Source organism: Protopterus annectens, chromosome 4.part0 (genome assembly GCF_019279795.1).
Source record: "Protopterus annectens isolate FY-2018-M chromosome 4.part0, PAN1.0, whole genome shotgun sequence".
NCBI classification, from domain to species: domain Eukaryota; kingdom Metazoa; phylum Chordata; order Ceratodontiformes; family Protopteridae; genus Protopterus; species Protopterus annectens.
This window is the reverse complement of record NC_056733.1, coordinates 690,393,422-690,414,568: the sequence shown is the minus strand read 5'-3', so window position 1 is coordinate 690,414,568 and position 21,147 is coordinate 690,393,422. Positions and strand designations below refer to the sequence as shown.

General features: G+C 43.1%; 1 protein-coding gene across 5 annotated transcripts in view; it reads left to right on the top strand.

The window, feature by feature from the left end:
* The window catches only part of KDM2B (lysine demethylase 2B), a 3,837,686-nt gene that overhangs the window by 3,311,421 nt on the left and 505,118 nt on the right, over positions 1 to 21,147 (top strand). The window lies entirely within an intron of this gene.

Genomic DNA, 21,147 nt, shown 5'->3' with positions numbered 1-21,147 from the left:
TTAGAGTTGCAGCTTAGAGCCACAGATTTAATTTTGTGTATTTCAGTGCACGTTTCCTTTCTCACTGCCATCTACTTGGCCATTGACTAGGCCTTTTTCAGTATTGTGTTTTCTTGCCAGTGGATCTAATGTTTACAGTTTTTATTTGTTTAGTTTTGATGAAATAGCTATGTGCTTAGTGAATGCAGTGTGGAGAGAATTAAAGATCTCTGGCCTTAAGAGATGTATCAAGTGTGGCCACAAGCTCACACAGTAAGGATGCACAGAATCTTTGTGTTGGGTACCTAGAGGTGGACCCTTTGGAGGCCTTTTATAAGATTTGCAAAAACTTTGGGAACTGGAACTTGGAAGTATGCAGGAATAAACTTGTACTGTAAGTGCATCTGCCCTCAGATGGAAAGAAGAAGGAAAATAGAGGGGCTGAGGATAAAAGAACTCAGGAAAAAAAAAGATAAATCTGCCTTTCTCTCCAAAGATTCTTAGGGCTGATCCACCACCAGCCAAAGTAGTTCAGCCTTATAATGTGGAACAAATGCTTTCCACTGAGATTTAACAGTTTGAGATATCACTGATACTATCACCTGCTCTCAGGAGAAGATTTTGTAGATTCTCCTGTGAGGGGAATTATCTAGATGGATCTGTAAGACCAGTAGGTCTGTAGGTAGTGCCTCTGTGCACTTAGATTGGGATAGAATGAAGACTTTTTCAAAGGTCCAACTTGTGATGGATGTCTTTGTTTCCCTCTGTGTTTCTGGGGTATCAAGAGTAGGTCCCATACCTTCCACTTCTTAAGGTCCTTCACTGTCCCCAGCTTTGGCACTGAAAGTATCAGAGATAAGTGTGTGTGTGTGTGTGTGTGTGTGTGTGTGTGTGTGTGTGTGTGTGTGTGTGTGTGTGTGTGTGTGTGTGTGTGTGTGTGTGCGCGCACGTGCATGTGCCTTCTACATCAGCACCAATGGGTTTTCTTTCTTTGGCCCCTAACTCCTTCTTTAGCATCTAAGGTCTTTTTTTATAGCACCTAAGGTTTGACACTAACTTATTTGTTGCTGAGGTTCACTAGTTACGAGGTCATTTATGTTAATTAATTAGCAGCATCTTCAGTAATTACTCCCTCTGGGTCATTTGTGGTGTTGACATTGTCAGAATTTGTGCCATCAGTACTGAATCCAACCTCTGTGTTTTGTCCATTCTTGGTGCTAGAGTCAGTAGCAGTGACTCTGCGTTGACATCAGAGGGGATGATGTGGTGACATCTGCAGTGGGGTACAGTCTATTGACACTAACCGAAGGTCTGTATATGATACCAGTGGTAACCATTCAGATTGCTGAACCCCATAAAAGCACCTCCATCATCTGCTGTGCCTAGAGATCTGTAATTTGGGAGCTTTGGGCCTTTAATTGTCTTCCCAATAGGTCACAGAACCAAAAGACACAGCATATCTAGTGTATTTGGAGATGATTCATCTTCTGAACATCTGGACAAATCCACTCAGATTGTTTTCAGGAAGAGGAAGAAAATAAAAAGGCAACTAAACTCCCCTACTTGAGTCCCCAAACCAGAAACATCCTTGAACTCTTGAAAAAAGAGGAGATCCTGGGTAGCTGACTCCATCTTCCATGAGAAGAAAATGCTACAGGAGGCTTTTCTGTCTGCCTTACCTCCACACTGGGTAGTCCCACCCACTTATTGCATGATTGATTTGGTTGGGAACAGGGTATTGCAAGAGACTAGCATGGCTGAGCCTTATCTCAGGAAGACCAGATAAGATCTTCTGGCCTCTTAAGGACATACAGCTATGGAGTAAGGCTCCATGTGTGGACTCCATTGTGGTGGTAGCTGCCACTAGGAGAGAGTCCATTGAAGAGAGTCCTTTGATCATCCCTAAGGTTAGAGATTTTCTGGACCGTGGCTCAGGTGGGAAAGTGTGTCTATGCATCAGGCACATTAGCCACTATGGTGTTGAATTACCTGACACACATTATCCATCTTCAGCAAGACAGCATATAATTAATTAGATGCACTAAAAAAATTGGTCTAGGTCATTGTGCAACATCACCCTGGACTATCACGTGGTAACAGTATCCAGTGCATGGTTTCTTTCCATGAGGCTGATTTACAGCACAGTGGATACAACAGCAAGGGCAGCTGGGTCAGGCATGACTGTGGGGAGATCTGGCTTAGACTTTGTGGCTTACAGAGAGCTGTCCTTCACCAGCAACTGTGTATGATGGGTCCTGTCTTTTTGAACTCCATGTGAAAGCAAAATTACTGAAGTACAGGCAGGAGGGGAAAGACTCTCATGCTGTTTCCAATCTTCTGTGGTCCTTTGTCAGGAGTAAGAAGATTACAAAAAATATATAAGATTTTGAAATTCTCAACTACCATCCTTTGAGCAATGTTTACAAAGAATTCTCCAGAGGTTGCAGGAACTACCCTAGATGCACAGATTGTCTGCCCTCCTTCAGGGAGCTAGACACATTTGGAGACATTCATATATGAACATACTTCATTTCACAGAGCGTGGCAGGCCATCATGCTGAACTGTTGGATTAGGGAAGTAATATCCAGAGGCTGTGTAATTCCATTCATATTCCCGCCATTGTCAGCTTTCTTTCCTCCTTCACACATTCGGCCCTGTCAAAAGGAGGCGGCCAACCAAGAAGTTGTAAATCTCTTCAAGAAAAGAATCTGGGTTCCCACTACCCCAAGAGAAGGTCTGGAGTTTATTCCAGATTCTCTTTAGTCCCCAGAAGGACAGTGGATCTTAGATTGATTCTGGATCTAAGAGACCAAAAGTTTTTACATACAAAAAAAAAATGTTCAACATTTAGATCACTGCTGCAATAGCCTAAGCTACGTGGCAAGGGGGTACGACCCAAATAGCTTAGGTTACTACAACAGAGATCCTTTAGAACATGTACTGTAATAATACATTTTCTTACACAACTGTACTATGTCCAACCTATAGATAATTGTTGCAGTGACCCCTGCCACCAGTGGTAGGACCCAAATAGCTTACACTACTTCAACAGTAATGTAATAGAACATCTGCTGTTACGGTAAGATCCATTGTTGTCTATTTTCGTTCATTCAGACCTGTGGATTGTCTGATTCAGCGGGGTCCAACCTTGGCGCCGATCTCAAGCTTATCGGTTCCAAAGTTTTGACTCTTCCTCTACCCATAATCCCCCAGGTTGCATCTCATATATATGGATCTAGATGTTCATTGTGTTACACTGCTGCAGTCATTACACTTGGGTTATCCTGCCGTCAGGCGGTTCCCCAGTCGGCCTGAGTTCCAAAGTCTTGGTCCGGCGTCGGTTGCTGTCGCCTCCTCCCTGACGTCAGTGCGATTGGGGTATATAAGATGCAGCCGATGCCATTTTCTTCAGTCTTTCTTGCTGCGCGGTGCCCGAAGCAAAAGCAGTTCGCAAGTGCTGGTCGGCCGACTCCTGAGATTTTCATTCCGAATCCAGAACCGAAGTCTTCTACAAAGCTAAATACCCCGTTGGGGAAACTTTTTCTTGCCTCAGACAGATGTCAGTAAAAGTTAATAACTGTATTTGTTGTGGGAAGCAAATACCTCATAAGGATTTCTATTCCTATTGTATCCCATGCCTAGGCTCAGACCACGACGTCACTGGTTGTCGGTTTTGTGCTAGGTTTAACAAATGCACTATTAAACGTCGGTTTGATTTTACCCGACATTATTTTGGGAGAAAATTTAATTACACCATGCTGTCAGACTTCCGATGACCGGAATACATAAAAAACGCAAAGACAAGGACAGGCATCTGAGGCCCAGACTTGACGACGAAGCCTCTTCTAGGCCGGTCGCCGGTTCTCCGGTTTTCAGCGAAGCGCCTTCGCAGCCCCTGACGACCGCTTCTGCAGAACCACAGGCCGCCTCAGACTCCCACGTGGAGATGGCTGGGCCTTCGGATGCACAAGTTTTTCAGCCTACCGACGCTAACCCTTCAGAGGAATCCGGAGTAGCTGAGCAACCCGAAGCTTCAGAGGGTGTTTTCAGACCTACTCAGTTAACCATTAAGCCCCAACCAAGTCTAAGCCTCCTTTAAAAACAAGGAAACAAATGCAACATTCTCCAGGACAGGCTTCCATGCCTAAGAAACAACTGCTCAAAATGGCCAAAGACCTAATCACTCTGATCAGGGGGTCCCATCCCCCTCCTGATAAAAGGCCCAGACAGGATGCAGACTATGATTCATCCGACCAGCTGTCCATTTCTTCAGATTCATCCTCAGACCTAGGATATTCTTTACCCCCTTATGAGGTCTCTGATGCTGAGGAATCAATTCCATCAGCCTCTTCGCCTTCCTTTGGGGAAACCTTACATACCATGAGGGAGCATTTCCATTGGGAAGCCCAGGATTACTCTGAATCCAAGAAAAGGCTCAGAGACTTCCTTTTATTACCTCAACACAGACCCCTTGCTATTCCGCCAGTGTTAAACATTGTGGATGATGTGTTTACTGAATCCAGCTTAAATCCTGACTCCTTACCTCCAGCACCAGTTAAACCTGACAGACACTACAGAGTCCCTGACTCACACAAATTTTTGTATAAAAGCCCTGTTTCTGACCCTGAAACTATTTCTCAGGGACCCAAAGGGATTAAGGCCTCATCAGCAAAAAATCCAGTCTCCTCTGACAGAGATTCCAGAGCATTAGACAGATGGGGAAAGAAAGTGTATACGTCTGCAACCTTAGCAATGAGAGCCTTAAATTGCCAGTTTCACATGCTAAAATATCAGCAATTTTGATGTCTCAGTTAAAACAAAAAATGCTTCCAGATTCAGATCCTCCTAATTTTAAAGAAATGCAGGATTTATTGCATGCAGCTGAACAAGTGGGAAAGCATACTTTGCAATGTGGTTTTGATTCTTTAGAGGCCTCCTGCAGAGCAGCAGTTACAGGCTCTGTCATTAGAAGGCATGCTTGGTTAAAGGATCATATGTTACCAGATCATGTTAAAGCAAAATTATTCGATGCACCTTTACAGCAGGTTGTGTTATTTGGAGTTAAGGCAGAAGAGATATTAAAGAAAATGGAGGATAAGGCAAAATCTTTGCAAATGGTAAAGGATTTCTTACAGGTTCAGCCACCAAGATTTAGCAGAAATTGGCCAGCAAAGAATTGGTCCTTTCCGGCTTCAGACAGACCCCAAAGGGGCAGATACAGATGTCCGAGAGGTAGAGGCTAACCACAAGGTCCTTACAGGCCTCGACAATGGGGTGCACCAGGCCAGAAAGAAGGGGAAGACAGGCCCCAACCATATAAAAAGCAGCCTCAATGACTTCCCATTACAGCTGCCAAACAACTCTCTCTCTCTCTTGGGAGGAAAACTAGCACTTTTCTATCACAATTGGCATTGGATCACCAAAGACAAATGGGTTGTCAATATTGTATCTCAAGGTTACATGTTCCACTTTCACACTCTGCCAAGGTTAAAAGGAATGCCAAATCTGCCAGCAAATCAATGAGCAGAGGCTCAAAAACAAATTACAGTACTCATGGAAATGAGAGCTATTCAAGAGGTACCACCACAAGAGCAAGGACAAGGATTTTATTCAAGACTCTTTCTGGTTCCCAGAAAGGACAAAGCCTGGAGGCCCATTCTGGATCTTTCTTCTCTAAATACTTACCTGGATGTTCCGAAATTCAAAATGTTGACACTACAGCAGCTTCTTCCCATGCTGGGCAAGAAAGCTTGGGTCGTGACCTCGGACCTCAAGGAGGCATACCTGCATGTCCCTATCAGACAAAACTGCAGAAGATACCTCAGATTCATAGCAGGTTCAATGCACTATCAATTCTCTGCACTGCCCTTTGGCTTATCTACTGCGCCCGGGGTCTTCACAAAGTGCCTGGCACCAGTAATTGCATTTTGCAGACAGACAGGAATTCAAATTTATCCGTACCTGGACAACTGCCTGATTCAAGCAGAGAGCAAGGACATTCTTCTAGAGCATCTGGTGTTTGTGAAACAGTTATTAAGTTGCCTGGGGTACACAGTAAACGAAAAGAAATCAAAACTAGTGCCCTCACAAGAGATAATATTCCTGAGTGCCAGCTTGAACACAACGGCCCAGATGGCTTATCTCATGCCGGACAAACAAGGACAACTGCCTCAATACTTTCAATTGATGGCAACAAAAATCCAACTCCCTGCAAGAAAAATTCTGCAGGCCTTGGGTTACATGGCATCTTGCATACTACTAATTCCATATGCCAGACTGCATATGAGGAAACTACAGTGGTACCTAAACAGTGTGTGGTTTCAACACTGTCAAAGTTTGGAAACAGTTATACCTCTAATTCCTTGCCTTCAACAGGAGTTTCGATGGTGGGCTCAAGCTTGTCACCTCAACAAGGGACAGCCTTTTACTCAACCCACAGCCAGGCAAACACTGACAAACAGATGCATCGGATTACGCCTGGGGAGCACACATGGCAGGAAAATGTATTCAGGGCAAGTGTTCACATCAATCAAAAAGAGATGTTAGCTGTACAAAATGCCCTTATAGCTTTCAAGGACCTGCAGCATCCAGGACAACTGCTACTAAAAACAGACAACACCACAGTTATGTGGTACATAAACAAGCAAAGGGGCACTCACTCCTACCCCCTCTGCAGACAAGCCATGGCCTTGTGGAACACAGCTTTAAACTATCAAGTTCATCCTCAAGCACAATTCCTGCCAGGAGAGAAAAACACACTGGCAGACGACTTAAGCAGAAACATCATGGATCCGCACGAATGGAAATTGAATACACAAATATTCAGAATGATAACATAGAAATGGTGGAGCCCGGACATAGATCTGTTTGCATCCCCAATGAACTGCCAGCTACAGAAATTCTGCACAAGGAGTTATCATCCACAAGCATGGAAAGTGGATGCCCTCTCATTCAGCTGGAAAAACACACAAGTATATGCTTTCCCTCCACTGCCTCTCCTTCCAAAGGTTCTCATAAAAGCCAGGCAAGAAGAGACAAAGATGATCCTGATTGCTCCAGACTGGCCACGCCAGCACTGGTACCCAATCTTAAAGAATTTGGCACAAGAACCACCCTGGATATTGCCTCAAATCCCACATCTGCTGACTCAGCACAACAATCAGATACTTCACAGTCAGCTAAAGACCTTAAACCTAGCTGCATGGAAAATTCCTTAGTCAAGCAAGCAATGCCTCTCTCCAAAGCGGTTATGGATGTCATTCTGGAGGCCAGAAGGCCTAGTACCAGGAAAGCCTACTCGGATAAATGGAAGAGATTCTGTGCCTGGAACCAGGCTCACAGCCTTGACCCTCTTGTCCCAAACATTCCTCAGATTCTACAATATTTAACTGAGATGCTGGACAAAGGCCTCTCTTTTTCATCCATCAAGATTCACGCCTCTGCCATCTCTGCTCATTACAACACGGATCCTCCAATTTTCTCTAATCCTTTGCTAAAACAGTACCTCAGAGGGGCTAAAAACATAAGACCTCCCCGTAGAGCACCTACTCCAACTTGGGACCTCAACTTTGTTTTGGAAATATTAACTTTACCTCCCTTTGAGCCAGCTAACACAGCAGAATTAAAATATATTTATTGGAAAACTGCTCTGCTCCTGGCAATAACATCAGCTCAAAGAGTTTCAGAATTACAGGCACTAATGGCAGTGGAACCTTTTCTCATTTTCCACCTGGACAGGGTGTCCTTAAGAACTAACCCTACTTTTATGCCAAAGGTGGTTTCAAGCGTGGCTCTAAACCAAACTGTTCACTTGCCAACTTTTTATCCAAAACCACACAATAAAGGGGAGAGACTACTGCATTCTTTGGACATTCACAGGCAGTTACGCTTCTACTTGGACAAAACCAAAGCTTTCAGAAAATCTGAGCAATTACCGGTAGCATATGCTGCAGGAGCACAGGGAAAAGCCTTTTCAAAACAGACCATTTCAAAATGGATAGGACATTGCATATGTTTCTGCTACACACACAATGGGAAACCTATACCTAGCAGCATTAGATCTCACTCCACCAGGGCAACAGCCACTTCAACTGCCTACCTCAGAGGAGTGCCTATCAAGGACATTTTGGAAGCAGCAACATGGATTTCTGTGCATACCTTCACCAAGCATTACCATCTGCCTATATACTCTAAATCCAGAGCTGGTTTTGCCACTGCTGTGCTGCAGGGCCTTATAGCCACACCTAATGTCTTATAGAACCAGCCACCCTGCTTCAGCTTTGGGATTCTACCCAAGTGTAATGACTGCTGCAGTGTAACACGATGAACATAGTACAGTTTTGTACTTACCATAAATGTAGATGTTCGAGTGTATACACTGCTGCAGTCCAGGTTACCCTCCTTCCTTCCCCTCTTACTTGCTGGTACGTACCTATATCTTCTACCCATTACTACCTATAGGGAGTATTTGCTGGTAACTAAAAGTTGTTGTTTGCTTTTCCTATCTATGTTTTATTAGCAATTTGAATTGCCTACCCATTTTGGGGCACCTGACATCTGGGGCAAGAAAAACTGAAGAAAATGGCGTCGGCTGCATCTTATATACCCCTGTCGCACTGACGTCCGGGAGGAGGCAGCAGCAACTAACGCCGGACCAAGACTTTGGAACTCAGGCCGACTGGGGGACCGCCTGACGGCAGGATAACCCAAGTGTAATGACTGCAGCAGTGTATACACTCGAACATCTACATTTATGGTAGGTACAAAACTGTACTTTTTCTGCTTGAACATTTTGGATGTGCAGAGAGACTTCAGTGGTTCTACAAAAGATTTCTGGTCAGATACACCCCTTTCCTACTGTGGGAGTTTTTTTTTCTTTTAATTCTCACTTTTTTTTGCATTAAAGCTTTCTTTGTAGTACTCAGCTTTAAAAAAAGTAGTAGTAGTACCTTTAATAACTTTTATATTTTTTTCTGGTAGTTTTTAGGCCTTATAGAATAGACTATACTTGATTCTTAAAAATAGCTTTTTTCTAATTCCTTATTCTTTATTAGATATTAGTGTGTTTTCCTTTGTGCCAATCTTTTACTATAGTGCTTTTATGATGTCAGAAGCATTAGGTTTCCAAAAGTGTTCAAAGTGTGAGCACAAGTTACCCCCTCCGGCTCCAAGTCTGTGTTGTCTATTGCCTTGGTTGCACTATCCTAGCCACAGATTGGCAATCTTCTTCAGGCTTCAGTGCCTGGTCTCTCCAGACATGACATAACTAATTAGTACTAAAGGGGCTCCTTCCTGTTCAGACAGGGGGCTAACCCTTCACCTTTTTCCTCCTCTGCTATCGATGAGAAGGACAAGTCAAAATCAAAGGCTCAGACAAGGAGAAAGAAAAGGAAAGGAGTAAACCTCCTTCAAAATCTTCAAAAAAGAGATCCCTAGAACCAAAAATAGCCATCTGTCCTGACCCAAAGACTCTGAGAAGATCAGAGCAGACCATTTCTAAGCCCTGATCTCCATCACCAAGAACAAGTTATTCGCTAGACCCAGTGAGCTCCAGGCATCATTCACCCATACTGCAGAAAAAAAAAGATATTCTTGACCTCTTTTGGTGGCATTATCCTGTCAATTATCTAGAAGCCTTACACAGCTTGACATCAACATGATGATGAGGAAATTTTTGAGGACATAGATACATCTTGAGGTTATCCTGGAACCATTACCTGGGAAGGTGCAGAGCGTTGGCCATCTTAACCCCCCCCCCCCCGTCAGACTTTGATCAGGTTCATCAGAACCAATTGAAACCGTAGCTCCTTAGTCGGTACTGGAACTTGTTAGATCTTCTACAGCAACTGTATCCCAATCTCTCTCGACTTGATTCCATCAGATTAAGATGAGACTGTAAGCTGAGCTCCAGTGTAGTGTGTCGTTACTAAGATGGTCAAAGCTGTCTCTTCCTCTCAGCCATGGCTCTAGATAGCTCGGGTCCGAGATCTGCTTCAGAGCCAAGGCTTGTTGGCACTGAGATTTCCTGTTTCCTGTATAGGGTGAAGAGAATCATTGGTGCCAGTAACAGCCTCCACTTTTGAAGCATTTGAAAAAGGTTTTTGCAATTTCCAAAGACAAGGTAGCTACTACTAGTTCGGTTCCATCCAAACCCCACCCAAGAGTCTGCTCCTTCTCCTCTTCATCCAGTTGCACAGGGGCAAGTCAGCACCAAGGGCTTTTGAGGAAGTCTGTTTCATCAGTTCTCCTTCTGATTCTGACATTTCTACTGATCCCCAAGTAGGTGTTCTCAGAAAATGGACATGTAAGCGGAAACATCTAGACTCATCACCAGAGTCTTTTCACAGAAGATACTGAATTAGAGGTAGGTGAGGGTTCACCTTGCTTCCTCTCTGAAGGTGTCTCCTTTGGAGACATTCTAGAATGAATGAAACCGAGAGGGGCATGAATAAACCAAGACCCTTGTCCGGATGAGTTGATAATCTTGGAAGTCTTTGATTCTGGACAACTTCATTCTGGGTGGTACCACCCATTGATCCTCTTATTGACCTAATGGCTCAATGGGCGTGGAAGGACCCTGATGTGGTGGAGCCCATGCCAGAGTAAGCTGATCACATATCTGCTCCGACTGATGGGAAGCACTGGCAAGAAAGTCCCTGATGTTCCACCCAGTCAGTGGGACTTTGCAACCATAGAAATTTCAAAGCTGCTAGAAAGAGAGCCAACCAACCCGTCTCCCATAACCATTTAGAATCCGGAGCCTATTCCAGATTCTTTTTAGTGCCAAAGAAGACTGGGAAGCTCAGAACTATTTTTGGATCTGAGTCACTTAAACCAATTCATAAAACAGACAAAATTTCAGATTGCCACTGTTCAGTCTATTCTGCATCTCCTGAGGCAGGATGATTCACTGTTCTGTGTAGATCTGCATGATTCTTACTATCACATCAAAATAACAAAGCACTCCAGGAGATTCCTTAGCTTTCAGCTGGCAGCCAATCATTTCCAGTTCAGAGCTCTGCTGTTGGATCTCACCACAGCCCCAGGGTATTTACCAAGGTCATGGCAATAGTAGTGGCACACGTGCGCCTTCAGAGGTCCAGGTCTTCCAAATTTAGTCTATTGGCTTCCCACTGCTCCCACCAAACATCTCCTTCTCAGACACTGTAACTGTGTACTCCAGTTGCTTCTGAACTTAGGAATTTCAGTAAACCTTCCAAAATGTCAGTGGACTCCAACGCAAACCATAGAGTTCATAGGATGCCACCTAAACATCAAACTCCCTCTCTCCCTCCAACCCCCTTCCAAATTGCCACATATTACTTCCAGATAATTGTGTGGAGATTACTCCCTGTCTGAACAAAGTCTCACTAGACTGAATTTCTTTTCACCAGCCATTCTAGATTAGTAGGTTGATTTCCTTCTACAAAGGTTTTTTTTTTTTCCTTTGCCTAGGTTAATTCATTAAGATAACATAGTGTGTGTGTTTGTGTACATAAATATATGTGTGTGTGTGTGTGTGTGTGTGTGTGTGTGTGTGTGTGTGTGTGTGTGTGTGTAGATGTAGACACACACACACGCACAAATAAACATTTTGCAGCTTTATTGTGGCAAACTCTATCCGAGTATCTGAGGTGCCACCTAGGGAATTATGAGTAGGGGAGGAGAGCTCTGGAACCGATAAGCCCGAGATCGGCACCGAGCTCAGATCCCATTGGATCTGACAACCCACAGATTTGAAGAAGACAAAAATGAGACAATCTGGATCTAACATTATGGCAAGTACATAACTTTCACTTTGCTTACATAGCTGTTCTTTCCAGATCATCACAATGCAGTTGAATGTTCCATGTCATCCAGAGAGAGGATGGATGTGGTATTCAGATCTCCAGAATGCCAAACTACACATAAAAATTGCAAAAGCTTCCAGGGAGTTTCTACAGTTCATGGTGAGTGCCAGTCACTACCAATTAACAGCCATACCACTTTTTTACCAGAGCCCCCAGGTTTTCAAATGCATGGCTTTGGTGGTAACACACTTGAGACTGTACAGGATCAAAGTGTTGCAATGGATGACTGGCTCCTAACTGCCCCCACAAAGAAGCACCAACCCAAACGAGATAGCTTACTTCAGCAATTTTGATCCTTGGGCACATCAGTGAACAGTGTAAATTCCAAGTTGGAACTGTTGCAGGCATAATTATTCATAGACATTCACCTGGACGGACTTTACAAGTTAGCATATCTCAACCCAGACTGAGTTCAGTATATTCAAGTAACAGTTCAGCTTCTGTTACAGCATTCCAGACTTATCAGCAACATTGGTACTAAAGGTCTTGGGGCTCATGATGGCAATTATTTAATTTCCTTCTCAAAGTTACAAATGAGGGTTTTACAGTGGAGACTGCATGCTTAGTAGTCTCATACTGTAGATTCTGTGACTTAAGTTGTTGGGCTGTCAAAGGCCTGTTGCAAGCATCTCCTCTCTTGGGTTCAGCTTTCCATTCTTGAGAAGGGAATTCCTTTCACCCCTCATTTTCCTACAGTCACTACAAATGCATCAAGTTTTGTGGTGGGGTGGGGTATCATTTAGGGAAAGACTGTTCAAAGGACATGGATTTAAAAAGAGGCCCCCTAGCGCATAAACATTCTAGAGATGGGGCAGTCCTCCTGTCATTGCAGGCACTTCAGGAGAGCCTTTGTCAGAGTTGTACCTCAGTGAAGATGGGAGAACCATATCCTATCCACTGTACTGGGAAGCCTTGAGGCTATGGGAGAGGGCACTCAATTTGCATCACTTTCTGACAGCAGTGTACATTCCCAGTCAACCCAACTGTCTGGCGGACAGGCTGACTAGATATTTTCTAATGTCACACTAGTGGTCCATGAGTCTGGCAATGGTTCTGATGATATTCTATCGTTTGGGAAATCCTTACTGATCTCTTTGTCTCCCTGACCAATACTAAGTGCAGCAACTTCTTTTCCATAATCTGTCAATAGGGTCAGACCCAAAAATGTTATTTATTATTGGCCCTCAGGATTACTGTATGCCTTCTCCTAATCCCACTAACAATGACATTTCTGCAGACAATAAAATGTTCAAAGCCAAAGTCAGTCTCCTAGCCCCATTCTGGTCCTTACAATTTTGGTTTCCCATGTTGTGGTCTCACTTGTTAAAGAAATCTCTTCTGCTGCTCTACCCAGGTGTCCTTACCCATTTGTCTGGCAGACCTCACCTGAATCTGTACTCCCTGAAGCTAACCACATGGTTTTGATAATTTAATTGATGTCCATGCACCCTTCTAGGGTGGTCCATATTATGACTGCAACCTAAAAGCCATCAACTAGAAATATATAGAAAGGGGAAATGGATAAAATTCTCTCTCTTTGTGGGCAGCTCAGTAGTGGGTAAACCCTTTTACTTTTTCAATTCCTGCTATTCTTCAATTCTTGTCTGACATCTTTCACCAAAGATCTAGGTTCTCCGTGCTGACATTACACATAAGAGCTTTCTGTAACTTCTGCCAAGGATATAGGTCACCATCCTTAGCATCTGCAAAGATCTTAAGGCATTTCTTTGAGGAGCTTTTTTTTTTTTTTTTTACTGAGGCCACCTTTTAGGAATATTGTTCTTCTGTGAGACTTCAGTTTTGTGTTGGAGAAATTAATGTGTTCCCCTTTGGAATTAGCATCCAGAGCAGATCTGAAGTACTAATTTTGGAAAATTTTCTTTCTACTGGCAATAGCGTGAGCTATGTGGTTTTCAGAACTGCAAGCTGTCTCTCTCGATGCTCCCTCTTATCTTATTGTTTATAAAGATAAGGTTTTCCCAAGAACCATCTAAGCATTTATACAAAACGTAGCTTTAGAGATGAATCTAAACCAGTCCACTAAATCTCCCTGTCTTCTTCCCCTAATTGTCTGACAAGTACTGAATACAGATTGCATTGTTTAGATATGCATAGACAACTACGATTTTTCATTGACAGAACCAAAGTGTACAGAAATGGCTGTCATGTCTAATCTGCTTTGCTACAAACAGATCAGGTAAAGAAGATGCCTAAACTCAGTCAGTCATGGTTGGTTGACGAAATACATATCATTCTTTTATGTTTCTAGTAGTAGACCTGTACCAGGGCAACCAAACGTGCACTGTCCAAGAGCCATATCTAATCAGCCTTTTATTCAAGAATTATTCAGTGGACAAGATTTATGCTGCAGTGACTTGAGTGTCACTGCACACTGTTGCAAGACACTGTAAACTGGATGTGATATAAAGATCTAGGTCTTATTCTGATAACTGTCCTCAGGGCTATTATCATGATTCCACCAGAGGTGTTTAGCTGGGGACTGTGTCCTGGATTTGAAGTGGATGGAATCATGTGAGATGCAGAAGTTATGCAATTATAAGGTCTTCATGATCCATGTTCTTCCACTTCAAAATCTACTACTCTCCACCACCTGGTAATTAAAGTACTGTTTTGCATGGACCTAGCTGACTGTGCTTGAAGCCTTTAGGGGATAGAATAGTTGCATATTAGTGGAAACACAGACATTCAGATGTATGAAGTTGAGGAGGTATAGAAGTGTTTATCTTTACTTTTTGGGACAAACTCATTTTGGAGAAGAGAGGGAGGGTGTAGTGCATTATTAGAAGAAGTGGAGGTGTTCAAGCTTTGTAAAGGCATATGGGAGCCAAAGAAATGCTTCTTGCAGTGGTCATTTCCTGATTTTGAGTGCATGGACATGGATCAAGAAGATTTTGTGACTTCCATTAGAATCCCTTTCTTGGGAAGCCATACCCGAGTGAAGCACAAGGTGGCTTGTCTTCTGTTTGGGTGAGCTGTTCAGATTATTGAACTTTGAAGGTACTTGTGTAGGCTTATACTGTTGATGTGGTGTATGGTGAGATGCTGTGGCAGCACATTCATGATGTGGCAGATGATTTGCCTGTTTCTTTCACATCATTGCTTAATTTCAAGACTTACGAGTGTTTACATCAAGAGAGACCCCCTTCAGTCTAATCCTACCTTCTCGTGTGAAAAGGGTCGTGGTTAAGCAGGAATTAATGATGTAGTGCGGCAACGGCAGCTTACATACACACACACACACACACACACATATACATATATATATATATATATATATATATATATATATACATATATATATATATCTGTATACGTAATTAAAATGTGTGTGTGTATATTTTACACATACACAGTAGCAAGTGTAAAATGCTAAACAGCTGTATAGGGTCAACCCTTGGGTAAAGCATGTACAGACACACAGCAGGAAGTATACAATGCAAAATAGCCTTGATTTTAATATTTCAAGATTGTCTCTTTAAACTGAAAACCTTGTTTGCTTCCCCATCAGCCCCTCAGTATCTAGCCATCACATTCTGCAGAGTGTTTCTGCTCTTGTTTAGGCACACTCTCTCTTCTAGAACAAGTTTAGTGGCTTTGACAACATCCTCCAGTAAATCATTATTAGCGTCCCATGATGGCAAGCATGTGTCACTTAAGTAGAACCATGAAAATAGAGTCTTAAGAAGCACTGAAATAACGGACCTGTCAGTTAGTATCTCCTGTTACAGTACCACAACTCCCTAGTTTTTTTTTTTTTTTTTGACTCCCAGCAGGTATGTGAGAATGTTCCTTTTCCTCATATCAACACAGTTAAATGCCCACCTTGAGTCTGCCTACCAAGTATATTATTTCCAAGTAATGCCCCAGTAAAAGCTAGATGTTCTTCGTGTTCCACTGTTGCAGTCATTACATTTGGGTAATCTGCTGGCAGGTTGCCCTCAGTCGGGCCTGATTAACAAAGTCTTGGGTCCTGCTTCAGTTGCTGTCCCCTCTTCCATGACGTCAGGTCATCAGGGGTGTAAAACATGCAGCCGATGCCATTTTCCACGGTCTTTCTTACCGCGCGGTGCCCAAAGCAGAAGCAGTTCGCAAGTGCCAGTCGGCCGACTCCTGAAATTTTCGTTTTCGAGTTTCAGAACCGAAGTCTTCAACCTAAAGCTAAGTACCCCATTGGGGAAACTTTTTCTTGCTCCTTACCGATGTCAGTAAAAGTTAATTATATTACTTGTGGGAAGCAAATACCTTATAAGGATTTTCATTTGTACTGTATTCCTTGCCTAGGCCCTGACCACAATGTGCCTTGCTGTCGGTTTTGTGCTAAATTTAACCAACGCACTATTAAGCGTCAGCATAATTTTGCATCTAAATATTTTGGCTCAAGATTTAACTATCCTGAAATGTCGTCGGTTAGCAATCCGACTACCGGAATTCACAAAAAACTCAAAGAAAAAGACAGAGACAGACCGTCGAGGTCCAAAACCGATGACTAAGCTTCTGCTAAGCCAGTCGCCAGTTTGCCGGTACTCAGTGAGGTGCTTTTGCAGCCCCTGATACCCGCTACTTTTGATTCGCAGGCCTCTACTGAGACCTATTCGTATGCCGCGAGATACTTTAAATATTGAACCCGTGGATGTCTCTACCTTAGATGGGTCTGGAGCTGCTGAGCAGGCAACGGCTTCTGAGGGTGTTTTCAGGCCTAAAGATTTGTATATTAAACCGACGCCATCTTCAAAACCAAGGCAAAAACCAACTTCTATGTCTAAAAAATGACGCTTGGGCCATGTGCACACGCCCCTATGCCTAAAAAACAAATGATCAAAATGGCTGAGGATTTAATTAACTTGATCAGGGGTTCCCATCTGCTAAGAGGCCTAGGCAAGGCACTGATTATGAATCTTCAGATCAGGTTTCCATTTATTCTGATTCCTCTTCTGATCAAGAATTATCTATTCCACCTTATGAGGACTCTGATGCAGAAGAATCCATCCCTTCTGCTTCTCCTGAGGATTTTTCTTTTGGAGAAACTTTGCATACCTTAAGGGAACATTTTCATTGGGAGAGTCAGGATTTTTCAGAATCCAAAAATAGGCTTAAGGATTTCCTTCTTTTTCCTCAGCATAGGCCTTTGGCTATACCTCCTGTTCTAGACATTGTTGATGATGTTTTCTCAGAATCTAGCATGGCTCCTGATTCCTTGCCTCCGGCTCCTAGTAAGCCAGACAGATATTACAGGGTTCCTGACTCCCACAAATTCCTTTTTAAAAACCCTACTGCTGACCCTGAAACAATTTCTCAGGGTCCTAAGGGTGTTACGGCTTCTACTGCTAAAAATCCTACCCCTTCTGATAGAGACTCCAGGGCGCTGGATAGATGGGGTAAGAAGGTTTACACGTCTGCAACCCTGGCAATCGGGGCTTTAAACTGTCAATTTCATATGCTTAAATATCAACAGCATGTCATGGGCTTACTTAAACAGAAAATGATGTTGATTTCTGACTGTGTGGAAAATGAAGAGTTACAGGATTTATTGCATTCAGCTGAACAAGTTGGAAAGCATACTTTGCAATGTGGTTTTGATTCCTTGGAGGCTTCTTGCAGGGCCGCTGTGACTGGATCTGTGATAAGAAGACATGCTTGGCTCAAGGAGCAAAATCTGCCTGATCATGTTAAAGCAAAATTGTTGGATGCTCCTTTGCAACAGGACAGTCCATTTGGTAATAAGGCAGAAGAAGTTTTGAAAAACATGGAAGACAAAGCTAAATCTATGAAAACTGTAAAAGATTTCCTACAAGTGCAGCCACCCAGATTCAGTAGGCACTGGCCTACTAAGAACTGGTCCTTTCCAGTACCCACCAGAGCTGCTCAGGCCAAACTCAGACACTCCAAAGGCTCCAGGTTTCAGTCGCAAGGAACTTACAGAACAAAACAATGGGGTGCCTCCACCTCCAAATCTGGAAGTAGCAAGGCACCTCCGTATGGTAAACAGTCTCAATGACTTTCCTCTGCCATTTCCAAGCACTTATCTGTTGGCAGCCCCTTTGGGGGGAAAACTAGGACTTCATGCACAAAATTGGCATCTAATTACCCAGGACAAGTGGCTTTTAAATATAGTATCCCAGGGATACTGATTTCATTTCCACACGTTGCCATTTCCAAACAGATGGCCAGATCTGCCTCCAAATCAGTGGGCAGAGGCACATAAACAAGTTCTGTCCCTCATGAATATGGGGGCTATTCAGCCAGTACCAGAAAAGGAAAAGGGACAAGGTTTTTATTCAAGACTTTTCCTGGTACCCAGAAAAGACAAATCATGGCGTCCAATTCTGGACTTATCCATTCTAAATACTTTCCTGGACATTCCAAAATTCAAGATGCTGACTCTACAACAGTTACTGCCTATGCTAGGCAAGGATGCCTGGTTGGTAACTCTAGACTTAAAAGAGGTTTACCTGCATATCCCAATCAGGGAATCTTGCAGAAGATATCTCTGCTTCAAAGCAGGCTATTTGCATTACCAATTCTCTGCACTGCCCTTTGGCTTATCTGCTGGCACCAGTAATTGTATTTTGCAGACAAAGAAACATTCAAATTTATCCTTATCTGGACGATTGTCTAATTCAGGCAGAAAACAAAGACACTCTTCTACAGCATCTGGCGTTTGTAAAAAGGCTTTTAACTTGCCTAGGGTACACCATAAACGAAAAGAAATCACAACTGGTACCCTCTCAAAAAATTACATTCCTGGGTGCAAACTTGAATACAACTGCCCAGATGACTTACCTCATGCCAGAAAAACAAAGCCAATTGATGACTTACTTCGAACAAGTGGCCACAAAAACCCAGTTATCTGCAAGACAAATTCTGCAGGCCTTGGGGCTCATGGCTTCCTGCATTCTTCTAATTCCATATGCAAGACTGCATATGAGGAAACTTCAATGGTACCTAAAAAGCTTATGGAGTCAACATTGTCACAACCTTGAAACAATGATTCCTATCATTCCTTGCCTGCAGCAAGAGTTCCTATGGTGGGCAGAGGCCTGTCACCAAAACAAGGGACTTTCATTCATTCCACCCCCTGCCACCCAAACCCTGACTACAGACGCATCAGACTATGCTTGGGGGCGCATCTGGCAGGGAGATGCATTCTGGGTGAATGGAGCCCAAATCAAATGCACCTGCATATCAACCAGAAAGAGATGCTAGCTGTACAGAATTCCCTGACAGCTTTCAAGGACTTTCTTCATCCAGGACAACTACTGATAAAGACGGACAACACTGCAGTCATGTGGTACATAAACAGGGGGGGTACCCATTCCTACCCCCTTTGCAGACTAGCCATGGCTTTGTGGAACATAGCCTTGTCTTACCAAATACATCTACAAGCTCAATTCCTGCCAGGAAAGCAAAATACTCTGGCAGACGAGCTAAGCAGAAATCTTATGGATTCACACGAATGGAAACTGGATCCGTAAATCTTCAGCATGTTGACACACAAATGGGGGAGCCCAGACATAGATCTTTTTGCCTCACCCCAAAACTATCAGTTGGACAAATTCTGCACAAGAATCCATCACAAAAAAGCTTGGAAAGTGGATGTTCTATCTTTCAGCTGGAAAAAACGATCAGTCTATGCATTTCCCCCTCTGCCTTTGCTTTCCAAGGTATTACTAAAAGTCAGACAGGAAAAAACAAAAATTATTCTGATTGCTCCAGACTGGCCTCGCCAACACTGGTACCCACTCCTACGCAATGTGTCATACCTTCATTCGTGGTACCTGCCTCAGACACCTTATCTACTGTCTCAGCAGAATTTTCAAATTCTGCACACTCAGCTCCAAACTCTGAATCTTGCAGCATGGCTAATCAACTAATTTCACCAGTTACGTCTCTCAGCAAACCTGTGATGGATATCATTTTGGAGGCTAGAAGGCCTAGTACTAGAAAATCTTATGCTGATAAATGGAAAAGATTCTGTGCTTGGAATCAGGCACAAGGAATAAGCACAACAATGCCAAATATTCCTCAGATTCTGCAATATTTAATGGAGATGCTTCACAAGGGCCTATCTTTCTCTTCCATAAAAATCCATGCCTCTGCCATTTCAGCTCATTACAACACAGAGCCTCCCCTCTTTTCTCATCCCCTGCTAAAGCAGTATCTCAGAGGGGCTAAAAATGTAAGACCTCCCAGGAGAGCACCAGCTCCTGCATGTGACCTCAATTTTGTGTTGGAAAAGCTCACCCTACCTCCTTTTGAGCCAGCTGTTACTGTGGACATAAAATTTCTCTCTTGGAAGACAGCTTTTCTTTTAGCAGTCACTTCAGCTAGAAGGATTTCAGAACTACAGGCTCTCATGACAGTGGAGCCTTTTATAATTTTCTACCCGGACAGGGTAGCGCTCAGGACCAATCCTTCCTTTATGCCTAAAGTGGTATCTAGTGTGGCTCTCAATCAGACCATTCATCTGCCAACTTTTTTCCCAAATCCACAGAACAAGGGAGAGTGGATTCTGCATTCATTAGATGTACACAGACAACTAAGATTCTATTTGAACAGGACAAAATCTCTAAGAAAATCTGAGCAGCTACTGGTGGCATTTGCTGCAGGGGCAGAGGGAAAGGCTATTTCAAACCAGACTATTTCAAAATGGATAAGCCATTGTATTTGTTTCTGCTACATGCATCATGGTAAACCTGTCCCCAAAGGGATCAGATCCTATTTCCACCAGGGCTGCATCTACTTCTACAGCCTTTCTCAGAGGGGTTCCTACCAGAGACATTCTAGAAGCTCCTACCTGGAGCTCCGTTCATACATTCACAAAGCATTACCATTTTACCTCTCTTTTCTAAATCCAGAGCAGGCTTTGCCACTGCTGTCCTGCAGGGCCTTATAGCTGCTCCTAATGCTGTATAATTCCATCCTCCCAGCCATAGCTTTGGGATTCTACCCAGATGTAATGACTGCAACAGTGAAACACGAAGGACATAGTACAGTTGTGTACATTTACCATAAATATAGATGTTTGAATGTATTCACTGTTGCAGTCCTGGTTACCCACCTGGCAGCCCCCTACTTTCCTCTTTTTATACCTCCTCTTCTTTCTGTTACTATGCTCAAAAGCCTTTTTGTTGTATTTGTTTTTATTGGGAGGTATATTTTTTGTGTTCTAAATTACATGTATATATATATATATATATATATATATATATATATATATATATATATATTTTTTTTTTTTTTGCTCCCCATTTGAGGGGCATCTGACATCTGGGGCAAGAAAAACTGAGGAAAATGGCG